At 45.2% G+C, this 22,047-nt stretch overlaps 1 long non-coding RNA gene across 1 annotated transcript; it reads left to right on the top strand.

Annotated features, from left to right (window-relative positions):
- The first annotated feature begins 739 nt into the window (after positions 1-739).
- LOC140702899 (uncharacterized) lies at positions 740-8,504 on the top strand. Its single transcript, XR_013539659.1, has 4 exons — positions 740-2,288; positions 5,090-5,209; positions 6,578-6,699; positions 7,782-8,504. It is a non-coding gene; the product is annotated as an uncharacterized LOC140702899 (long non-coding RNA).
- Positions 8,505-22,047: the final 13,543 nt, after the last annotated feature.

Raw genomic sequence — 22,047 nt, 5'->3', positions numbered from 1 at the left:
AAAGAAAAGGAATCGGAGTTGGATCACAGTGCCAGGATAGGACCATCAAACTATCATCATTTGGTGGTCCAGTAAAAGTATTACCCAACTCTTGGTTGGTGATTATTAATTTTTTAAAAATAATCCTTTTCAGAGGTGTACTCTCTGTCTCCCGCATGGTGCTCCAGAATCTTCAAACACTTGGCACTAGATGTGACGCTCTTTCATTCATGGTGAGAGGAGGCCCTTTGCCAAATGAATGGATCAAAATTGAAAACACATTAAACAAAATGCAACGGGGAGCCTGGCTTTCTTCTTGATCTGACTTGAGATTGTTCTCCCTTCCCCCCTCCTTTCCTTTCCTTCTTCACATTTGGACCTCTTCGGGGGGGGGTTTACACTTTTGTGAGTGGAATCCTTTCATCTCCCGGACCTCCAATTTCAGAGAGAACCCTATTATGAAGTCAAGGAGTAGAAAAATTTGGAACAGGTAGGGGGTTGTATGGAGAACACACTTCAACATTTTTGCTAGGTGTTTCCAGGGAACGTTCTTTTCCTAAAATTGTAAACAGGATCTTGGTTTTTTCCCCCCTATAATTTCTACAAGGCAGATAAACAACCCAACGGCAAGCAAGAAGTGTGCATGTCTCACTTTTCCAGGTGTGTCTGTATTTCTACATCAGAAGAATCTAAGTGCATCTACACTATTACATCAGTTCGGTCCCAGTTTCAGCATCTTAATTCTGTCTAATAGAATTCTGGGTTTAAAAGGTTGATGGGATCCTTAAAATTAACTCCAGTAGCCTTCAGTCCCCTCTATTCATCTAGAGTTCTGTGCCCAGTTCTGGACATGACATTTTAAGAAGGATGCAGACAAATTGGAACAAGTTCAGAGGAGGGCAACAAGGAGGATCAGGAGGATGGATACCAAGCCCTGGGAGGAAAGGTTGAAAGAACTGGGCATGTTTAGCCTTGAGGAAAGAAGACAGAGGGGAAGATAGGAGAGCACTCATCAAAAACTTGAAAGGTAGTTCTACAGAGGACGGGCAGGATCGATGGCCTTAGAGGGCTGTTCCAACTCCATGATTCTAGTATTCAAGGAATGGGAGCTGATTAATCTGAGGTCCTCACCAAATGACAGATCCCTAGATTTCATAAGGTGGAGCATGGCTGTTAAAGTGATATAGAACCAGATAAGTTTTTTGCCTTAATACAATCCTTATACATTCTCCTGATGGTAAAAGGCATGAGAAAGAAGTATCGGTTTTTAACCTCCGGTCTGGTAGCTCTCTGTCCTAACTTTAGGAAAGGAAATCATATGGAGAAAGTCCACTGATGTTTACCTTAACTGGTAAGTATCTTCTAGTGGAGACCTTTTGCTTCCTACTAGAAGCACATTGAGTACATTTTAAAAAATGTTGTTGTTATTAATGAACTTGTTACAGAACAAGTTACAGAACTCACAATTAGTTCTGTAAACTACAGTTACAGAACTAATTGTGAGTTCTGTAACTTGTGAGTTCTGAACTTGTAAGTGTTCTCAGATGTCAGAGAGAGGGAGAGATAGCCCCACTTCACTATACAACAAGGCTTTTATGCAAAGTTTGGAAAAGTCTTGGACTATGATTATCAGTTGTCATGTCTATTCCACATACATGCAAGAAGGTTCTGGGAATTATAGACACACACACACACACACACACACACACACAGAGGCAGACAGACAGACAGACAGACAGACACACACACACACACACACACACGGGAAAGTTCTCAACTTCTGTTGTCATGACTGAGTAGGGATTTGAAGGCTGTCAAACTTCCAGATGTTTGAGAATTTAATTTCCAGATGCTTCTTGACTGTGGACCATGATATGAGATTGTCAGGCCATCTAGAACAGCGGTGCCCAACCTTGGGTCCCCAGGGTGTTCTTGGACTGAAACTTCCAGAAGCCTTCACCATGAGATGTGCCATCCAGATGTGGTCCAAGAACCCATCAAGATTGGGGGGGATCCAGGGTTGGGAAGCATTGATCTAGAAGGCCAAAGTTTCCTTTAAAAATGGCAGCAAGGGATCTGCTACTTCCTGATGGCCAAAAATAAATAAAATAAAATAAAAATAAATAATCCCGAAAGGATCCATGTTTTGTTTTCCCCTCTTTTTTCTTTCTCACCTTCAGCTACATCAAGATACGTGCCCCCTCTTTGCTACTCTTTTGGATAGAGAGAAACTTGAGTAACACCTGACGTTTAATAAGCCGGGAACAATGCACTATCAGTTCTAGGCAGTATAAATCAACCTTGTGTGGGTAAGTGACTCAATTTCTCCAAATGATGAATCACAGGGGAAGCAAAGATATGAAAATCCGTTCAGTCCATACAAATACAAAGGAGATGTGATTTCTAAACTGCCGTGTTTGGGACGTATGAGCCACCCTCCCGTCATCAATCATCCCCAAATAAACCAGCTTTATTTAGCAACGGCATGACAGCAGAGGAGACCAAGATAGGTGTGTTCATGTGTAGTCATATTGTGCCATGAACACTGTGCCTTACTCACTCTGTTTTTCACAGTCACATTTTTGAGCCTGGGCAGGGGGGAAGTGGTGGATAAGTTTCTCCTGAAACTTCCTTTAAAAAAATAATAATACAGTCATACATAGGGCGACTTTAATCTTATGTGCTATGCTTTAGGTCTGTAGCAGCAGAGCCGAAGGTTACGAGTTCGATTCCCAAATGGGCCTCCTTGATGGGCTGGACCCCATGATCCATAGGGTCCCTTCCAGCTCTGTAGTTCTAAGATGATGATGATGACAATGATGAAATAGCAAGAACCAGTTCAGCCAATATGGAGCCAGGAGGAACTGAGCTAAAACAAATCTCATCCCAGCACAGTACAGAAATTTCTTGACCATTCTCGAGCCTAGAATCATGGAATTGGAAGGGGACTGTAAGACCATCTAGTCCAACCCCCTTCTCAAGGCAGGAATTCAAGTCAAAGCAGATCAGACAGATGGTGGCCCAATCTTGGGAATAAATCCACTCTTCTTGGTCTTCCCTAGCTCCCAGCTTATGAGCTCTCCAGCTCCTTCTCTTTACAGTAGGGCAGTTTACAATGGCTCATGAGATGACCAACCACTGTTAGGACCTCTCCAGTATTCTCCAGTCTCCTGCCCCTCTGGATGCACAGGATTTCATTTTACAGACTTTGCGATGGGTCAGCTTGTTGATGTCAGGAAGCATGAGAGTGAACAATGGCGGATCAAGGAAGTGGAATGGCAGAGAAGGACCACCCACAACCATGTAGGACAGAGGAGGGGAAGGAGAAGACAACCAAGGGAGGCAAAGAAGGAGAGGTATGCCACGTAGAAGAGAAAGCTAGAGGGTTTTCCACTCTCCCCAATGGGTGAGCCACAATGTGATGGATTCAGATCAGGAGAGAGGAGCTTTTGACTAAATATTAGAAAGAATGTCCAGACAATGAGAGCTGCTTGAGAACAGACATCCTTTGGAAGGTGGTGGACCTTTAGAACAGTGGTCCTCAACCTTGGGCCTCCAGATGTTCTTGGACTACAACTCCCAGGAGCCTTCACAACCACCTCTGCTGGCCAGGATTTCTGGGAACTGAAGTCTAAGAACATCTGGAGGCCCAAGGTTGGGGACCACTGCTCTAGAAGGTAGCAGAACCTGAATCCATTTGAAGTTTTCTAGACAGAAATTGGACATCTGTGTGCCAAGGAGAATTGAGCTGTGGATGTTCTGCATCCACAGGGCCTGGAGAAGAACTGTTTTTTTTTTCCCCCAATTCTACGACTCTGTGATTCTCAGGCAACCCATCGTCTTCAGATAGCCCTGGATACAGATAGGGAGAGAATGGCAGCCAATATACTTCTGTATCCTCTTTACTGGGGACACACAGATGAGATTGCACTCCTCTTCTTATGTTTTTTTTTCAGAAGAGGGACATTTGGGTGGCTCCTGTAGGAACCAGGAAGAGGAGGAGATGGGATTCTGGTTTGCTCCAGAAGGATATAAAGCTATATCTTTCTGTCTCCCTTCCTCCCATTCTTTCTTGCACCACTAGATGGCAGCCGTGTATCTCTTTCATTTCCCCCACCTCTTGGCCCTCCCCCTGCAAGGAAAAAAAACACACCACATACCCTCACATCACTCTGGACCCATTTGTGCCTTCCAAAGATGGCTACTGTGCCAGCAACTCAATTGATTTTCCCCGAATTGATAAATCACCAGGCTCTGAAGATTTGGGACAAAGTCGTTGTGGGGGAAGAAAAGAAGAGAGAAGAGAAAATGTCACAATTCAAGTTCCTGGTTGTGCGTGCGTGGAGGGGGGGGAACCTTCCTCCACCAGCTTGGAACAGAATTAATTCCGAAGATCACAGCAGATTCGTTTGAGATTAAATGTGAATTCAGAGGCGGCTTTCTCCCCTCTGTTCCGCTTGGTTAGACTTTTTTCCCGAGCTTGCCCCAAAAGGGCACCTTACTGCTTCATGCAAGAGGTTGCCCCACTGAGATGGACAAGAGATCTCCACTCAGCATGCTGGGTGCATCGCAGGGAGCGCTAACGTGCTGGAGCGCTACGCTACGCTAGCGCTGAACAGGGGCAACTGGCCTTGGAAGCGATTCCTTCCAAGCCGGAGGACTCTGAAGGCAAAGTTGGGCACTGAAACAAGTGGAGAGCAGGATTCAACCCCTACCGAGTTCTTTATCCTCTCCTTTTCTGGAACAGCTCATTCGATGCTCACGAGGGTGCTTGGCAACGGGCCAATTCTTTCAGCCTTACACCTTTGAGTGCCCTATTGGTAGCACTTCATCTAGTTCATTTGCACGCCCCCCACGTCGTCCTCTTTTCTTGAGAGACACAAGGCCACATGAAATCCTTCCTTCCTGTTGCGACTATTGCTTTCCTGCCTTTGGTCCTTCACCCCAGCAGCAGCGAAAGTTGAGGTCCTGCATTAAAATGAGGTGTGTGTGTGTTGGGGGGGGGAAGAGCAAGAATATAAAACTCTAGACTTTTTATTTACATATTTATTTTTAATCTTGTTGTTCTGGGTGTTTTTTTAAAAATATCCTTCTCTCCCCCCTCTCCCAGAGTGCGAGCATTACTATACCAGCTCTGTTGGATCAGCCTGGAATGCGTTTTGGAAACCGTTAAGCTGTATGGTGCAGAGAGCGTTGGAAGCAAAGACCGAATGCCCAGGCAGTGGGGAAGGTCTGCATTGTAATGGTCTGAGCTTTTGAAAAAGGGAATCATCATCATTGGTTTAGGTCTCTGGCTGTGCAACTAGAGGCTGGGCTTGATGACACTCAGTTCTGAGATGATGATGATTCATTAAGAAGCCCCAGAAAAAAAAGAGGATGATTAGGCAGTGTACAATCTATGGCTGCAAAGACCCAGGAGCAGGAATGGGCAAAGACTTTGTCATCATAGAATCGCCATAGGGTTGGAAGGGACCTTCGAGGTCTTCTAGTCCAACCCCCTGCCCGAGACCTCATCCCATCCCAGACAGATGGCTGTCCAATACTTTCTTGAAGACCTCTAGCGATGGGGCACCCACAGCTTCAGGAGGCAAGCTGTCTTCTAAGGTGGAGCTGCAGATATTGGACTACCATTCTCATGAGCCCTGACCAGCATAGTCTGTGGTGCCACATGCTGGGAATTGTAGTCCAACCACATTTGAAGGCCTCATTTTGTCCCTCTGGCCGATTTCTCATTGCTTAGCATAGTAAGTTGCAGGGTCATTGAATCAATGGGGATTTAGTGACTTGATCCCTCCATAACTTCCATTGATTCGAATGGGGTGTTGAAAGAGAAGGATTCCAGCTTCCATGCTTTATAGCAGTGATCCCCAACCTTGGGCCTCCAGATGTTCTTGGACTTCAATTCCCAGAAATCCTGGCCAGCAGAGGTGTAGTGAAGACTTCTGGGAGTTGTAGTCCAAGAACATCTGGAGGCCCAAGATTGGAGACCACTGCTTTATAGGAACTAGGAAGAAGCTAGGAAATCACGGCTCCATCTTGTTCAAGGAGCACTAAGAAGTTAAATATCCCAGCCTTTTACTCTTGGTGCAAAACTAAGGAAAAACATCCTGCTTTTCTCTTTGCACACAGATATATCTGTGCAAAGATTCCGTGTGAGACATTTTTCAGGAAATTGAGCAATATGTGCAGAGTTTTGAGTCTTGTGCAAAAAAAAATGGCATGTCTCCTGCACAGGATGCATAGAGTCCTGCGCAGGAGTCCTGGAACAGGGCACTGAGCTGTGCAGAATTTGGCAGCCTCTTGAGCAGATGGACAGGTGAAAAATGAAGGGGTGGGGGAAGGAAATTAAACAAAAACCCAAACTTTCCCTGAGTTCCTTAAGTGTACTCCCTGCCCTACAGTGGGGGCATGACGTGTGGACTCTGTGGCTTGAACCCAACGCCAAGATTTTCTTGTGCCCTCCACCTTCCTTGAATACTACATTGTTGAGTTGATTGTTGGATGTTTTGTTGACCATCTTGCGGCTTGGCCCTCTGGTGCCTTGATTACTAACACAGCGAGAGGCTGTTCTCGACTTCTCCTTCCCTACTTTTTGCAGGCAGCTGTTGCCGTTGCCTAGGAAACCTCGGAGCTGGATAAATCCCAACGCGGTGGATCAGCCATTCAGGTCCCAGCGTTTAGAGTTGCTTTCTCAAGATTAAAGAAAACAGACAAGCACGGGTCAGTTCATTAGTTGATTAAAAAGTGTCCGCTAATTTCCACGTGGGGGGAAATAAACCCAATCCTTTGGAAGCAGGCAGAGTTGCTCTTGCTTTCGTCTTGTGCAAACGAACGGCGCAACTTACCCCACTGATCTCAGTCTGTCTCATTGTGTCACTGAATTTCTGAACTCCACATGTTTCTAAGCAGAAAGTTGTATTTACAAGAGTTGCTGCCCAAATTAAATACATTTTGATTAATTAATCATTGGGCTGCATTTAATTTATGGAGGCGGTGTGAATTTGCAAGTGAGAGGGGAAAACCATCTCCAGGGTGTGTGTGTGGCTGACAGAGATGTTTCCTTATAGGTTTCTTATGCTATTTTGTTTTCACATGAGGCATCCAGATGACACAGCAGAAGGAACCCTAATGAATGCATGGGGAAAAAAAAAGAATTACTCCCCCCCCCCCGTGTCTCTTTCTCACACCAACATTTTTAATGCAACCTGATGCTTTGTGGAACAGAAAGGTTTGATTAAACAGATTACTTCAAAGTGGTCTCATTGATGACCTTAAACCGTAGATTCCCAAAGATGGATCCCAAGATCTACTTAATCTACAACGGTCATTCCCAACCTTGGTTCTCCAGATGTTCTTGGACTACAACTCCCAGAAACCTTGGCCATCAAAGCTAGTGGTGAAGGCTTCTGGGAGTTGCAGTCCAAGAACATCTGGAGAACCATGGTTGGGAACCACTATGGGCTTTATGGCTGGGACAATAGCTAGTCATGGGCTATCTATAAATTCTTTAGCCTTCTGGCCATAACTACCAAATGTATGCATGTGTGTGTGTGAGAGAGAGAAAGAGAGAGAGAGAACATAGAATTCATACCCTGGATAACTTAGTCATCCCATTTTCATAGAACCACCTCCGCTGTGCTAAATATGCTAATAAGCGAGTTTAATTTTCCTTTGTTCTCTGAGAGAGAGAGAGAGGTGGGGGGGATAATGTTCAGAGGACCCTGTCATGTTTGAAACCTCGTTGAAATATTTCATGGTTTTCTTCCTTTTTATTCTCTGCACTTTCTTGCTCAACTCAACAGAACAAACATTTCCAGTTGAGAGAAAGCAAAAAAATCTACATGTAAAGGACAGATAGAATGACCGTGGTTTGTATCTGTCTTATGGAACTACCCCTTCCAGACTAAATGAGGTGAAGAGAAATTACCTTGCAGACAATCAAGGTGACAGGACCTACTGCAACAGAACCTCATTACCCAAGGATTTCCCTTCGACGCTAATGAGGAGACCAGCCCTGTATCCACATTTAAAGGGGGCAGGGGAATGATGGTCCATTTTGCAGGCTGGAACTGTTCAACAGGGATGGTCGGGCAATCATGGTCAACCAACAAAGCAAGGTACTTCATTAAAACTTACTTTAAAGGCAACAGGGACTCTATCTTTCAATAAAAGCTGTCACAAATGATCACGGAGTTAGACCAGTTGCTAAAAGCTGAACTTCAGTTGTCTAAAGACAACAGAGAAATGGTCTGAAGATGAGTTGCCTTCAGATTCTCAGCCCAAATCAACACAGTGCCTCTCCTAGTAAATCGCTGGGCTTGTGGGGCTGTTTAACTATGCTTCAGCATCCATCCATCCATCCATCCATCCATCCATCCATCCATCCATCCATCCATCCATCCATCCATCCATCCATCCATCCATCCATCCATCCATCCATCCATCCATCCATCCATCCATCCATCCACACTACCCAAAGGTCTCTGGGCAGCTTACAACAATTAAAATACAATAAAAAGATAAAACAATTAAAATATATACAGTACTCTAAAAACTGCCATCAGGACCCACAGTTGATATTATTCCAATTAAAAGCCTTCTGGAACAGGAAAGATTTGACCTGGTGCCGAAAAGTCATCAGCATCGGTGCCAGACGAATCTCAGTCGGGAGGGCATTCCATAGTCTGGGGGCAGCTGCCAAAAAGGCCCTTTGTCTACCAGCCGTCCCTCTTACCTCCTTGAGGGATGGCTCTTTCAAAAGGGCCCCCTGGCTAGATCTTAACTGCCGGGTAGGTTCATATGGAAGGAGGCGGTCCTTCAGGTATCCAGGGCCCAAGCCGTTTAGGGCTTTATATGTCAAAACAAGCACTTTGAATTGGGCCCAGGCAGCAACTGGTAGCCAATGTAACTTATACAGAATTGGCTTGATATGTTCCCTGGCGGCTGCACCACTCACCAGCCGCGCAGCTGGATTCTGGACCAGTTGCAGTCGCTGGACCGTCTTCAAAGGCAGCCCCACGTAGAGCGCATTGCAGTAATCTATGTGGGATGTTACCAGTGTGTGTGAAACTCATGAGACTCCGCTCGTCCAGGTAGGGCCGTAGCTGGTACAATTTCCGCAGCTGAAGGAAGGCGCCCCTGGCCACCGAGTCCACCTGGGCTTCCAGTGTTAGATTGGGGTCCAGGAGCACTTTCAAGCTGCGGACCCTGTCCCTTAGGGGGAGTGTAACCCCATTCAGGGCGGGGAAATGGCCCTCCAGCCTGTCCGGTGAAGCACCCACTAACAGCACTTCCATCTTGTCTGGATTGAGTTTTGATTTATTAACCCTCATCCAGTCCATTATCAGGTCCAGACACGAGTTCAGCACAGAAACTGCCTCACCTGGATTGGTGGAAAACGAGAGGTAGAGCTGAGTATCGTCAGCTCTACCTCTACAACATGTCCCCCTCCTTAAAAAAGAGAGATTAAAGTAGATCATAGGGCGTGATTTATTTAGATTTTTCTTTCAATAAGCTTTTAGATAAAGTGCCTCATAGAAACCTATTAAGGAAAGTCTGATCTGTCACCATGGGGCAAGAGGTGAAACCCACTCCGGATGAAATGAAATGAAATAAAATGTAATAAAAATAAAATAAGATAAAAATCTTGTTTCAGGGCAGGAATGTCAAAGGAACAATAAAAGTTTTATTCCCAGAACGAAATGGGAGATAGGAAAGAAGGGTAGAGCACCATCAACTGTGTCAGCGGAGGTCCCATCGTACAGTTTAGGAAAAGGCTTAACTGTTTTCCAACTTGGTATGCAAGAGATTACGTCTACAGAGATTTCTTTTTGTATACCAATTTCATTTGATGCACATATTTATCTTATGTGTTTTACTGGGTGGTTGGGGTGGTTTGCTTATTTTTTTCCCTTTACAAGGACATCTGCAAACGGGATCTGGAGGCCTTAGGAATGGACCTCAACAGATGGGAAACCCTGACATCCAAGTGTTCAGCCTGGTGGCAGGCGGTGCATCATGGCCTCCTCCAATTTGAAGAGACCCTTGTCCAGCAGGCCGAGGCAAAGAGGCAGTCACAAAAGCAGCAAAATCAGGGAGCTGGACAGGGGACAGATAGTATTTGTCTTCAGTGTGGAAGGGATGGTCACTCTCGAATTGGCCTTCTCAGCCACACTAGATGCTGTTCCAAGTCCTCTTTACAGAGCACGTGGCCATAGTCTTTTGAGACTGAAGGATGCCTAATCTAAGTAAACCCCTTAGGCTAGTGTCCTGCACAAAATCAGTGGTATATAAATTTACGAAATAAATACATTATGGATGTTGTGGGTTTTTCGGGCTCTTTAGCCATGTTCAGAAGGTTGTTCTTCCTAACATTTCGCCAGTCTCTATGGCCAGCATCTTCAGAGGACAGGAGTCAGAACTCTATCTGTGTTCTGGTTCTGACTCCTGTCCTCTGAAGATGCCGGCCACAGAGACTGGCGAAACGTCAGGAAGAACAGCCTTCAGAACACAGCCAAAGAGCCCGAAAAGCCCACAACAACCATCAGATCCCGGCTGTGAAAGCCTTCGAAAATACATTATCTTTGAAAAGCTGTGCCTGTTGCTTAACTGTGCAACAAGAATTCAGCCATCAATAGATGATGAGATGGCTAAATAGGCAGGCAGAGTGGAAATGTATATCTTTTCCTATCTGGTTCTCAGGTTTGAAAATGAAGAAACCTGCCATAAAAACCTCTCCTTGCCTGTAAGAGATGGAGATATCTTCCATCCACCCATCTCAATGAGGTTTCCCACCCACCCCCACATTTACTAGGAAATGTTTTGCTCAGATCAGGCAGACCTCCCCCAAGCTGTGGTATCATTTCCAGGGTGTTTGAAACCTGGAAGCAGGGGATGGGTTGCTCGTGTCCTTTGAGCAACTGCCCTGTCCTTCTGTGTTTAGTCTGCGCAGCTGTGCCCATGTGTTCATGTTTGGAGTCTTATGGGAGAATAAAAAGAATAATGTGCTGTCAAGTAAGTTCTAAGTCATGAGCAGACTCTGTCTAGAGAGGTGGGGTATAAATAAATAAATAAATTGAATGAATGAATGAATAGAATGAATGAATGAATGAATGACAAACAGTTTCAGGGTTTTCCCTGAATACTCATAAGTGGTTTGCCATTCCTTTCTTCCTGGGCCGTACCCTTGGACTGTACAGCTTGCCCAGGGCTATACAGGCTGATTCATAGAATCAAAGAATCAGAGATTAATTGAGTTGGAAGGGGCCTCTGAGGCCTTCGAGTCCAACCCCCTCCTCGATGCAGGGACCCAAATCAAAGCAGATCTGACAGATTACTGTCCAGGTTTCTCTTGGATGCCTCCTGTGTTGGAGGACTCTCCACCTCTTGAGGTTCCACAGTCATACTGCTCTAACAGTTAAGAAAATTTCCTGACATTCAATTGAAATCTGGCTTCCTGTAACTTGAGCCCATTGTTGCATGTCCTGCACTCTGGGATGGTTGAGAACAGATCCTGCACCTATCATATCTCTACTTGCCGGAGACACTGTGGGGAAACAAACTCTCAACCTCTCGCTCCTCGGCCAGATACCTGAGCTATCTAGACACCAGTTTTCTGATAGAACATTCTGTGCAAATTGAGGTAATCTGGACAGAGAAAAAAAAAACAGCTTGAAAATTCACATGGGGCTTGAACATTTCTTGTCAAGGAGTCTAAATCAAGAAGGAGGAATCATTTATAGCCCATCTCTCTCTCTCTCTCTCTCTCTCTCTCTCTCTCTCTCTCTCTCTCTCTCTCTCTCTCTCTCTCTCTCTCTCTCTCTCTCTTGGTTTGGTTTGGTCTGGTCAAAGAAGAATGAACCACGTGGAGATTTTTGCCCAACAACTTTATAAATAAAATCATAGCTATGAGCCATTGTGAGCATTCTTGTCAGAGCCCGTGAATGCAAGCCAGCTTACAAAAAAGGCTACAGAATACAGTAATGCCCTATACATTGAACCAAAATGGCAGGTCCCAAATTAGAGTTGACCTTTCAAGAGGAGATGGTGCAAGGTGGGCAGAAGAGTTCTGGGAGAGCCAAAAAAAAGGAAGGTGCATATATATATATATATTTTTAAGGGAAGGCATTTGCCCAACAAGGAGAGGTTGTCAAAAGACCAAATAAAACATTCCACTTTAGAGGGAGGACGAGGTAGGGAAGGAAGAAAGGAAATATTAAACGGTGACATTTATAGAAATCGATGGCTCTTCCTTTGCATGGAGCCGGCGCTGCCTTGCCTGCATCGACGGCCAAAGGTCTGGTAGATGTGTTCATGAGTGGGGTGATGATGCCAATTAGGCGAATGGCGGATGGGGGAGTGAGGGAGTGGCTCATCCCTATTGCCATTTTGTTTGAGGTTTGTAATAATAGGCTCCCGAGTGTTCAAGGAGAGACTGGATTTCTTTGGGATGTTGCTCGAACTGTGATCGTGATGAGATCGGACTCCACCGAAAAGAGGACATAAAGGGGGGCAGCTCTAATTGGAGCCCGGGAGCGGCAGGACGGTAACCCTGAAGTCTTCCCCATTCACACGGAGGATGCAAGAGCAGTCCATGGGCCCAAGTTACATAGGAATAAATCAATTAATCCCAATCACACATCTATATGTGTGGTAGAGACTGGTAGTGGTAGTTGCTTCAGTTTATATACTGCCCCGTAGTGCTAAAACACTCTCTGGGGTTTTTGCAACATAGTTATGCAAATGATGCTTTGTCCCAGAAAGCTGGGTACCGTAATTGTCTGTGTATAAGACACCCCCATGTATAAGACACCCCACTTTTCTAATCCAAAATTAAGAAGTGGGGCTTAGCAAATGGAGGGGAAAGTAGGGATCAAAGCCCTGCAGGATCACTTTGATCCCTGCTTTTCCCCTCCACTTATTTTTGTTCTTTCCTCAGCTTACTTCCGTGTATAAGACAACCCTCATTTTCAGTCTAAAGATTTTAGACAAAAGTATAGTCTTATACACGGAAAAATACGGTACTTGTTTTTACCAAGGATGTAAGGCTGGGTTAACATTGAGTTGGTGACCAGAGCAGACTGAGAATCCATTCTCTGCTTACCGTATTTTTCGCACCATAAGACGCACTTTCCCCCCACAAAACAGGGGGGTGGAAAGTCTGTGCGTCTTATGGAGCAAAGAAAACAGATTATATTTTCCTGTTTTCTTCTCCTAAAAAATTGGAGCGTCTTATGGAAAGGTGTGTCTTATGGAGCGAAAAATACGGTAGACTGGGAAGCACCACTGCTCGAGATAATTTCCCAAATTACATGGTTGTCCAAATGGGTGCAATGAAGCAAAGTGGCTACAGAACCAAAAGCAGGGGCAGAATGAGCTTGGGAAAAACACAAGGGCTTCATCAAGACTGAATCTGATCATTTTGGTTATTCCAGTAAACCACGGAGCAGCTATGGTCCTCCTAAGACGCCAGCTGCGTTTCAGAAACAAGTCCAGGTCATGCAGAAATTTAGAAATCTGGGGATACATTTGGATGAGCAGGATCTTGGACACATCCCGAAAACCTGGAATATAAAGATAGTGATTCACCAAGAGAGCCAAGCAATTATAAATGTCCACGATGACGCGGAGAGCCAGGAAGACAATTCAGTTAAGAATCCAGAAAGTTGGCGAGCATGGAAGTGGGTCTGGAAGGAGGCCAAGGAGCTGAGATAGAAGTGGAACAGCGGTGTGGGCGAAAGAAGTGGCCTGTTAGCTGGCTTGCAGAAAAGGAGAAGGAGGAGGAGAAGGGGAGGAAAACAAGAGAAGACAAGAATGAGAAGAGCATAGAAAGGTCAGAGAAGAAAAATATAAGATGGGCAAGGCTGTGTAAGAAGAAAGGTTACCCTGTAAGATGTTTGCAGAAGGCAAGTGGAAGCCATCAGGGCTAAGAATTAGCATGTTTCTGTCCGATATACAAGATGCTGGTGACCAGCCAGCTGGCCAACACTCTTGAAAGCAGATGCCAGGGTTTGAAAAGGTTCCTTGGCATAAAGGTCATAAATACCCATAGCCAAGCTTCAGAAGAGGGATACATAGCATTGTAGGCATAACCCAGGTGGCAAGATCTAACCTCCTTGGACAAAAAAAAATCTGGCTTTCTCTTCTTTCCTTCCCCTCTCCTCTCTTTTCCTTCCTCCCCCCATGTTGTGTTGGGCCGAAAAAGGGTACGCCATGGGCAAAAGTCAGGTGGGCCAGATGTGGTCCACCATGACTAGCGTTTTTCCCACCCAACGTGACAAAGGAATGAGGAGGAAAGCAAAGGAAGAATGGGCCCACCAGAAGAGACACGCTCCCCTTCCTCCAGCCACTCCGGGAGACTTAATCGACTTCTGAACTTCTTCCTCCACTGTACATTCCCTCCCCCCCCCTGTGCTTTTCTTGAGTTTGCTGCAGCAACATTTTTAAGACTTCAATCCAGCCGGACAAGCCATGCGTGACGGCTGCTTTCAAAGCCCGATTTCCTTCTCTCCGCCGAGGAAGGGAGAGAGAGAGAGAGAGAAGGAAGGCGAGCGGGAGGGAGAGACACGGAGGGAATCAGCAAGAATGTGTCAGCAGTAATTTTCAGTTCTGCCTGTGTCATCTTTTATGTCACTCTGATCGGCAGGTGGCCCGGAGAAAGAGCTTCATCCCCCGTTGGATGGAGGTTGCTCTGCGCTCTCCGATGCTGCGCCTTGTCAGTCCAGGGCCAGCCGCTCCATCTATCTGCTTTCTCTGCACATCACTCAAAAGTAGGCCTCCACAAAGGCATAGCCACTCCAAAGGCGATCGTTGTGTGCTGTGTGCTTTGAATGTGCTGGAACACAACACACAGTGAGGTTTGCCCGTGTCTTCCTTGCCTAGGAAAGTCGGGCAGGGCAGTGGGTTAAAAACATGAACTTCAGCTGAGTGACGTGGTTTGACAGATGCGATCATGCAGTTTCTCCCCCCGTCGGGACCTCATTCACAAAAATAAGTGAATCAGATGCTAGACTTCCTGCTGGAAAGTGTCAAAAGATGAAGGGAGAAATCAGCTCAGTTGTTCCTCTTTTGGAGTTTCAAAATCTACCTCTAGGTATAGAGTGAAACTCACCAAGAGTCATGTGGCACCCGAGCGGCTGACAGATTTGATCGGCGGCAAGCTTTTGCAAGGTATCTTTGGGAGAGATTTTAGGATGCTGGTTTTGGTTTTGCTTCATCCCAACTTCAGAAGAAGAGGGGAAGGAAAGGAAGCGAGTGGGGCCAAGGCAGCGGATGGTTGTGTGTATGGGTTGTAGTACAGTGGTGCCTCGCTAGACAGTTACCCCGCATGATGGTTTTTTTGCTAGACATTGACTTTTTGCGATCGCTGTAGCGATTCACAAAACAGTGTTTCCTATGGGGGAATTTCGCTGGACAATGTTTGGTCCCTGCTTCGCAAACTGATTTTCGCTAGACGATGATTTGCTTTTTGCTAGACAATGATTTCAGTGGAACAGATTATCATCGTCTAGCAAGGCACCACTGTATGGGCTAGAGTTAGGGCTTGGGCTACATGACCTGAATTCTTGAGATGATTGATAAGAGTTGAAGGCCCCTTTTTGTCACTACTTGGTTTAAGCTCCATCTACTGTAAGTCAGTGGTTCCTTCCTCCTGAAACTTATATCTCTTCTTTTGAAAAGTCCTTCAAACCCTGAAAGCAAGAGAGTGGACTTGGTTGTGATTTTCCCTCGCACACCGTTTCCAGGGAAGAGTGTCTGAACGATGTCAAAGATGGGGCCGCCGTTTTCAAACCACAGTGTAAAACGGTACTTCCCGACCTAGGGTACCCAGATGTTCTGGGACTACAACTCCCAGAAATCCTGGCCAGCACTGCTAGGGGGCTTCTGGGAGTTTAGTCCAAAAACATCTGGGTTGCCAAGGTTGGTAACCATCGATCTAAATAAAACCTACAATCCAAGTCAATGGGAGTGCAATGGGTTCTCACATGGCTTCACCATAAGCAAACGTATTCATGGTTGACCTGGAACAACACTTTCTTAACTCCCGCGCTCCAAAATCACTCCTCTCTTTGAGGTACATTGATGTCATTTTTCTGATATGGACCCATGGAAAGAAAGCTCTAGAAAAACTCCTCTTGCCTTCTGGGTTGGAAGAACTTTTCGAAAGAAGAGCTACAAGTTTCAGGAGGAAGGGAAAGGACAGACGCACGCAGGCACGCACACGCGTACATCTCCCGGTGGCTTTTCTCAACTGGAGAGAATTAGGAAATCGGATGAGTGGCAAGAGAGATGAGCCCCCGCTGGGAGCAATTTCCATTTCTTTCCAGATACCCGGCTCAATTGCTCAGTGAAGGAGATTCTGAGGAGATTGCATGAATTAGACCAATTCTGCGACAATTTTTGTTCAGGTTCACATGCCACCCCATTCAACACTGCTGCTGCTGAAGGTGTCACCACCATTGAGTCGTCCTCCTCTTTCCCCCTTCCTCCTGCTCCTTCTCCTCCATCATCCCTCATCTCTCTTGTCCCGTTGACAAAGAGATTTGATTCCTTTAAACTCTTGAGAATATGATAAAAATTTGCTAAATGGAGTACGCCATTTCCTCCCTGCCTCCCTCTCTTCCACCTCCATTATCCTAGGCATCTTCCCTGAGAGCTTTCTTCCCTTTTTACTTAAAAATATGCGTCTGCTTTGGAGAAATTTAGATTTTTTTTTCTTACTGCCTCACACCACTTCCTCTGTAGTTGATCAAAATAAATAAACAAGGAAAGACCTCATTTGGGCCAAGCGGCACAAGCATCTGGGCGTAAGCTTTTTTCCCGGGGATGACATGGGGATTCACGTTGTGCCCTCCACAGTATTAAAAAGATTTTTTTAATAGGCCTTTAACGGCCTCTCCTGAGTTCAGCCGCTGATCCAAATGAAGCTCTCTCTTTGAAGGCTTGATCCTCTTTTAGTCCCGAAAAGTCCGTTTCTGTAACAAGTGGCCTTTCTCAGGACAGCACCGAAGGAGGCAAAGGACAGAACAGAGGAGAACAGCAATCGGAATGAAAAGTTAAGGAGAAAACATTGTGGAGAGACACTGTTGTAATCGGTGAGTGTAGGCAGGTGTCAACCAAAGCCATAATTACACCCTCCAATATTAATTAGGATCACAGAATCATAGAAGGGAGCTGAAGAGTTCTCTAGTCCTGCTAGAGATGTAAAATTTCCAAGAAGTTCCATTTTTCCAGGGAAAAAACAGGGGAAAAACTTTCTAGATATTTTACATCTCTAGAGAGAAGTTACATACATAAAGTCGCGGATGTCTTTCATTAAGGTCTTCATGTTATATAGTTGGAATACCACGTCATAGACATATCATTTATCATTCTAGAACATAGTCCACACTCCATATATTTTTCAGTTTCTTCCAGAAATAAATATGACTTTGGAGAAAAATCTGTTCTCTCTCCCCCCCCCCAATTTTTCTGTTTTTTCCTGGTCTTCCCATCTCTAATCCCGACAAAAGAGGAATTCCACAATATCTCTCACAGATCCTGTGTGTAAAAAAAGTCAGGGGAGGAGAGCCCACCAAGGCAGTCCATTCCACAGTTGAACGCTCAGGAAGTTCTTTCTACTGTTTAGTCACAATCTCCTTTCTCGTACGTTGAATCTGTTGCTTCAGGTCCTACACCCTGGCTTGGCAGAAAACAACATGGTTCCACCATTGGCATGGAAGCTCTTCAGGTATTCAAAGATGGCTCTCTCACGTCGTCTCTCCTATTTCCAAGCTCCACTTAGCCAACTCTTGTCATCCATTCCTCATAGGTCTTGGTTTCCAAAACATTTACTATCTTGGTTGCCCGATACATCTCAGCTTGTTGATGTCCTTCTTAAACTATGATTCCCAGAACAGAATGCAAGACTCCGTGTCAAGTCTGACCATCCTAGAACAGGATTGCATCATTACTTCCTATCATCTGAACATTATAGTCCTGTTAAGGACACTCAGGTTTTAGCTAAAACAACAACAACAACAACAACAACATGTGCCATCAATTCAGTTCTACCTATTTTCTAACTCTTATTTTTCTAACTATTTTCAGGTTTTTCCAGGTAGAAAACACTCAGAAGTGGTTTTCCAGTCTGTATCTCTTGTCATGGCACACTGCTGATTCATGTTTGCTTTGTGGTCCACTAAAGCCTGCCATTTTTTCCCCACACTTACAGCAAATGGTTTCGAATGAGACCTGGGAGTCCATAAGTGAGGTGATAAAAGTGGAATTACCGGTTTCCTTGCTTTTCTTTTCTTTTCACTGGAACAGCTGTCTTCCTCATGATGGCCCCCCAGACTCTTGAAAAAAAGTGGGTGGGGAAACCTTCAGCTCTCCACACGTGTTCAACTATAACTCCCATCATCCACTACAATTTATGATGCAGAACTGGAGGCTGTATCAGTTTGTCCATGAACTAACCTTGGCAAGCACCAATGTAAACCAAAAATCGTTGGCTGTTCCCATGTTTCAAACTACAGTTACCACAGTTTTGTACCATTATTGGCCAGGGCGGTGAGGGTGTCTGGAACCTAAAGTCCAAATATCTGGGTTATCAAATGTTACTTGTCCCTTTCTGAGGAACAGCGCAATCTAATACACGTAGGCCAAGAATTTGAGCCCCATTGACAACATGCTACTATCTCTGGAGGCAAAAAATGCTGAAACTGAGGTTGTCCTACTTTGGACACATCATGAGAAGGCAGCGTTGTCTGGAAAAGACAACACTTCTGGGAAGGGTTGGAGGCAACAGGAAAAGAGGAATCCCAAATACAAGATGAACTGACTCCCTAAGGGAACCACAAGCTCGACTTTACAAGAACTGAGAAGGGCCATTGAAAACAGGACATTTTGGAGATATTCATAGGGTTGCTGTAAGTCAGAGATGACTTGACATCACATAACTGCAACAACTCCTGTGTAAGTGATCCATATTTCTCTCTCTGTTGTCTTTTGGATCCATGTTGTGGCATTTCCTACCTTTATTTTGGCCCTATGCGTCTTGGCAGCAATCATCCTTTCCCTCCTCTCTCCAAAGAGCTGGCAACGTATTATTGAATTAGGAGAATTGTCTTTCAGCGGCTCTGTTGCTTTCCTCCACAATGGGGTGGATAAATTTCATCTGCTTAGGACTCCAGTAAAGGACGGTGTGTAAAGACAATGTGGCTCTTCTTCCAGAAAAGAATCTAGTCAGCAAAACCCTACCTGGTAATGGGTTTTCCTCTCTTCTCATCCCTCCCCTTTGAAAGAACTAGGAAGTTGATTAGCCTCTTGTACCTTTTCTATTACAGAAATTCAATTTCGTCTTTTGTAGAAAGGAGGGTGGGCGGGATAGGGTTTCTGTTTGCGTAATGTCATTGCAGCCAAAGGAATGACGTTTTGCTTTCTGCCCTAGACTACTCCTGCCTGAGTTCTTTCCTCAGAATTTGATGGGGAGAATGGTAGTAAACTAAGTATCGAAGCCAACAAGCCCAGTTCACAGTCTGGGGAAGGCCATAACCAAGGTACTTCCATGGTGGCATCCCAAAATTTGTTCTTTGGATCAGGGTGTTCCTTCCCCATTTTCTCACAGAGATCTTGGTTCCCAGACCCTTTATGATCATGGCCACTTTCCTCTGGATATGTTCCAGCTTGTTGATCAACTCGAATGCTCAGAGCCGGTTCCAATATCCCAGCAAAAGGGAAGGACTCCCTAACTATTCCAAGGAACACAAAGTCAGGTATTTCTAAAGCTTCAAAGGGCATCCCTTACATTAAAGTGGTATCTGCACAATTTCTCTTAAGTCTCATCTTCTCTTTGTTTGAGAACTCCACTAAGTGTTTTTTTCTGCCCATGGGGCAATCATTTTATCAACAGCACTCTTGCTTCTAACGATTGGAGATTTCCATTCTGTTCTCGCAGACAACTGGCCGCTGTGGGAACAGAACACTGTACCAGGGGGGACTTTTGATGGATCCAACCAGCTTCTTCTCATGTGGTGCTCATTATTTTCTCTTTTTTCCCCTGCTCAGCACTGCATACATTGGCAGGATGAATTAGCTCAGTAGCTCCCATCCTTGGGTCCCCAGATGTTCTTGGACTACAACTCCCATAATCCTAAACCATTAGCTGTGCCAGCTGTGAGTTGTAGTCCAAGAACATTTGGGAACCCAAGGTTGGGAACCACTGAATTCGTGAAAGCATTTGAAGAATGAAAACAGGGACTGTTCCTTGTTCTTGTTAATGGGGATGGGTAGACGAGGTTGGTGACCCTGATGTTGTAGGAGAAGTTGAGCATAGCCTATTCCCACCCCCTTCCTGGAACTACTTGAAAGTAGCTAGCTGGCTTGACAGCTTGGTGGTTTAGGTATCTGGCTGTAGATAGCCAGAGCTATCTAAGACACTGAAACTATTCTGGGGATTGACTTCAGGACCTTGGATAGCTCTTGTAAAATCTGGACTGAAGACTGCAGACCATCCCCATTCATAGAATCATAGGTTAATTGAGTTGGAAGGAGCTTATAAGGCCATCAAGTCCAACCCCCTGTTCAATGCAGGAATCGCAGTCATAGTATATCTGACAGATGATTTTCTTTCTCTTGAAGGCCTCCAGCCCTGGAGTGCTCACCGCCTCCTGAGGTCATGTCTTCCATTGTCGTACTGCTCTAACAGGACGTTTTTCCTAATATTCAGCCGAAATCTGACTTCCTGTCCCTTGAGCCCATATTATGTGTCCTGCACTATGCGATGACCAAAAACAGATCCTGCCCCTCCTCTGTAGGACAACCTTTCAAGTAATCGAAAAGCTCTACAATATTTCCCCTCCGTCTTCTTTTCTCAAGGCTAAACAGGTCCAGTTCTTTCAGCCTTTCCTATAAGGTTTGGTTTCCATCCTCCTGATCATCCTTGTTGCCCTGCTCATTTTGTTGGCATCCTTCTTCAAGGGTCCAGAGCCAGTCCCTGCACAAAGTCACTGATGGGGTGCGGAAGAAATCCCTGCCCAGTTTTCTCCACTCCGTCACCCACGTTCCATTCCGAAAGACATTGCTTTGCAGGAAAACAATGGATGAAACAGCAGGTTTTTATTGATTGGGATTCTATGAGTCCCTCTCCTTCCTCTTCCCCCGTATTCGTTGCCAAGCCTCTGGCCCCACCGTGTCATTTGTTATCCAAATATAGCGGCACAACAGACTGTCATAAGGGATTCATTTTTCATTAACATGAGTGACCAATCCCTTGATAAGCTGCCTTCCAGCTTTGGGATGACGTTCCGTTAAACACTGTCTCTTTGCTCGTAAATCATTGCTGTGTTATAGGAAATTTTCCTCCGCGGAGCAGCGGGGAGCAAAGCTCTGTCTGCAGGTTTTTAATTGAGTAAAACAAACAGAGATGAAACCCTCTTAAGATACTCTCAAGCCATTTCCACCGGATCGGATTCTAGAGGCATCATTCACCGAGGAAGGTGGAGAACCAAAGGGTGTCTTTAGTGATGTGAGCTACCTTCTTAAAAAAGACCACTACTCCAATCCTCCTTCCCCATATAATTTCCTACTCTGAGTAGTAAGAATGAGGACATAACAAAGAGACACATTGGATCAGACCAAGGCCCTGTGAATCCCGCATTCTGATTCCCATGGTGGTCAACCATTGTGTGTTTACTTTTTCTTGATGTGCCATCAAGTCTACTCTGACTCACGGTGACCTTATGAATGAGTTATCTCCAGAATCTCCCATCTTCAACAGCCCTGCCCTGCTCTTATAAACTGAAGGCCATGGCGTCCTTTATGGGTCAATCCATCTCACATTTTGTTTTCCTGCTGCTTTCAATTTTTCTCATCACTATTGTCTTCCCCAGTGAATCTTGCCTTCTCATCATGTGCCCCAAGGAGGACAGCCTCGGTTTCAACATTTTTGCCTCCTGAAATCACCAAGGCTTGATTTGATCTAGAACATTGTTTCCTTAGTTAAGATATAGATTAATATCATGTTTTTCCTTTAATGAACTTTGAGGTGGATAGGAACCCCTCTTCTCCACATTCAATCTGCACAGCTAC

Source organism: Pogona vitticeps, chromosome ZW-PAR (assembly GCF_051106095.1).
Source record: "Pogona vitticeps strain Pit_001003342236 chromosome ZW-PAR, PviZW2.1, whole genome shotgun sequence".
NCBI classification, from domain to species: Eukaryota; Metazoa; Chordata; class Lepidosauria; order Squamata; family Agamidae; genus Pogona; species Pogona vitticeps.
Note: the sequence above shows the minus strand (reverse complement) of the source record. Positions and strands in the feature narration are given on the sequence as shown.